Genomic DNA, 3564 nt, shown 5'->3' with positions numbered 1-3564 from the left:
TATTCAAACCCATGAAACTCTAAGACACAGAAACCCACAACTGAACCATGAAACAATTGCTGATTTTCAAAGATACCACAACTTGTTTGCCAAAATTAAGGAATGCCCAGAAGGTAAAATGAAGAGAGATCATCAAAGTACCTCAGTTTAACACAACCAGGAAAGATGTGAACTTTGACACTCCCTAAAGTTAAAGTGTCAGACTTTGAGTTTAGTTTCTTCTTCTATAAAAAATAAAAATAAAAACTTTCTTTCTTTCACAGTGTCCAGTAAACGCCTTGGACTTACAAGTGAACAAAAGAGCAAGATTGTGCTCTTTTCTAATCACGTTTGTGCCTTCAAGACGAACCACCATTGGTACTTTCAACATAACCTTCAAGACAAGACCCAACAGAAGTTAACACTTCAGCAAATGGTTTGGAGGCAATAAAGTCATTAAATTAAATTGAAGGTGAAAGAAAAGTAACAATTTAAAATGTTATAATAGTTCAATTATCACAAAGAATCTTTTCCATCATTCCTTTTGCATTTAATTTTTCATTAAAAGATGTCAAAAACGTTCATCTGTTTTCTTAAACTCTCAATCTGCAATCACACCCACAAAGCTATAAGAAAAGCTACTAGAGTTTTCTTAAACGCTCAATCTCTATATGAATTTGGTTGGTTATCTAAGACCTTAAAGAAATAGAAGAACTATTAAAGGAAAAAGGACTTGAAAATTAAAAAGAAGACTCATGAGCTTGGTACAGCCAATTAATTCTCATTTTAGTAAATCTTGAATTTGCCAAATTATGCACCTTGCTAAGACTCAACAATGACGAAAAAAAAGCTTCTGAATGGTGCCAATTAGGTCCCACATCAAAACTAGACTCCAATTCTAGAATATCCTTGTTTGATCTTTGACCTCTATGCTAGTTTCATCACTCTCATGAGGTTGTAATTGAAAATTTAAGAGAGCAAATCAAAGAAATGGTGATCAATGCTACCTAAAGTATGAAGTTTATTTTACTCAGAATATCATACCATAAGTAATTAGGTTATGGTTTTTTATTTTATTTTATTTAGACTTGAATTATGTAACAATGGGTTTTGGGATTTTTTTCTATGAGGGTTTATCACCACCTTGATTGTAGGACTTTCTGACATTCATTTTGTTGAAATCCATTTTTGGAGTTTTTGTGTGTTTTGGGTGTAATTGATTGGTGAATTGTAGAAAGGGTCTTTATTTAATTTGAGTTATGGAGTACTTTTTAAAAGGAAACTAGTTTGGAAATATTGAGAAAATTAGATATGGAATTTTAGCGGTTACTTTTCTTTTCTTTTTCTTCTTTGTCTTGTTCCTTGTTGGCTCTTGTTTTGTGTTTTGTTCATTGCAACAAGTTTCAGCTTGGTTGCATATCTTCATGAGGAATTCGTTATCATTTGATTAGTATTTGAGTGAATAGATTGGAGCTTTTATTATGTATATGATATTGAACTTGGGTATTATTTTCCCTTATTAGTAGTTATTAATTGAGCAATTGTTATGCTTATATGAGTATTTGTGATTGAAACTTTTTTATGTGCATAGGATTGTGCTTTGTTGTTTCCCAACAGGTACCCATGTAAAGTCTAGAATGTAAATTTTAGAGAAAAATTAAAAAAAAAATGTAAAATATTATTAGCAACGACAATGTCATCGCTAATATTTTATCATATCATTAGTGACGACAAATAATATCATCGCTAATATGCAATTTTTAGTAATGACATGTTTGTGGTCACTTATATATCATTATCTGTGACGACAGCAGGCGTCATCGCTAGTAATGACATATTAGCGACAACAAAAATGTCGTCGTTAATAATAATCTACTAGCGATAACAAAAAAATTCATCACTACTAATGAGCTAGTAGCGATGACATTTCGTCTTGGGGTCTCGAGTTATTTATGACGAGAATTGTCACTATTAGCGACGAATTTGTCATTGTTAATAGTATTGTATTTGCGACGACATTAAATCGTCACTAAAAAACTTTTTTGTTACCAAGTTCGTTTAACGAAGGTTAGCGACGACATTTTTCATTGCAAATATAATTAGCGACAATATTTAAAGCATTAGTGACGACTATATGCCATCGCTAAAGACCAAATTTCTTGTAGTGGAAGGACCGCCAAATACCAGTCAGTCCAGCAAAGAGTTAGTTCCCAACGATGTACTATTAGAGACAATGCAATGTGGATACTAGAGGGAAAATGTGAATAGGAAACAATTAATGACTTGAATCCTATTGTGAGTAATATATTAATCTTCAGAATTGAAAAAAAGAAAAAAAGATTTGTCTTACCTCCAATGTTCTTGTGTATTGGAAATGACACATGCACTACATGTATTTTAAAATAGTCATGTGTCAACCTTATACCCTGTCTAATGCGCAATAATATTGGATGGAAGCCTTATCCCACTAAATAAGAAACCTTAATTTTAGATTTGTGAAACAAATTATTTTTGTATATTGATTGAGTATACTTTCTTAATTCAACATCAACATGGGGTATAGATGATTGGTGTGGAATTAAGTACTTTCTAAAGATAAAAGATGAAGATTTATTCAATGTTAACATTCATGTGGTACAAAATTGTTAAATAGAATTCATTTTCTATTTAACTGGATGGAGAAGGAGCAAGTCAAGTATGCCGAGCAACCAAAGCACACTTATGCCATATTCGATTACCCTTGGGAATTGCCCTGGAAGCCCTTGATGAGTACTTTGGTAAGTAAACAATTGCCTTATCCAAATCATCGTGACAAGTTTTTCCCATTTTTTTAATAAGCTGTATGCAACATTTCTTAGACACAGGTAATTTCTCAAACATTCCTAGGAATATTTCTTTTCCACACTCATCTTCTACTCTTCTAGCGCAATGCAACAAGTGCAAGGGATATCCAGGTACATGCTTTGGTGGTCTTATCTTTTTTTGAGCAAGTGAGGCCATAACTCCGCTTGCTAAGATCAAAGTTACCATGATGAAGATGTTGAACTTTGCCATGGTACAAAACTAGTATACAGATTCCTTAATTTTCAATTTGATTAGATTGAGATTTTTGGAATGGTTTTCAAGAGTGAGTGATTGGTATTTTTATATGGGTGAGGAGAGGTGGTGAGATGATCTTGGATTTAGAAAACGGCTTTTGAACTTTAATTTTGCATGAGTTACTTTCATTCAACTTGTCCAAAAGTTGATGGGGGTTTCTATATTGCAATAAATAAATAAATAAAAACGTTTTTTCAATTATTTTGTTCTAGAGTCATAAAAAAGCTAATAATATTGTTTTATATTGAAAAGTTAATTTGTTTTCTATTTGATATCAAATACTCTCAATTACTCATTATAAAATATCTCAATTATGTTTGGTTTCTTTTAAGAAGAAAAAAAAAAAAACAGGGAAAAAAAATTATTCAACCAACATCAAGCACAGTTTTTTTCTATTCTTTTTAAATCTAAAAAAAAAAATGAATTTTGAAAAAAATTTATAAAATTCAAAAATCCTATTTTTTTTTGAAAAAAAAAAAAAAAAAA

This window comes from Quercus suber, unplaced genomic scaffold (assembly GCF_002906115.3).
Source record: "Quercus suber isolate HL8 unplaced genomic scaffold, Cork oak 2.0 scaffold_6, whole genome shotgun sequence".
Classification (NCBI taxonomy): Eukaryota; Viridiplantae; Streptophyta; class Magnoliopsida; order Fagales; family Fagaceae; genus Quercus; species Quercus suber.
Note: the sequence above shows the minus strand (reverse complement) of the source record.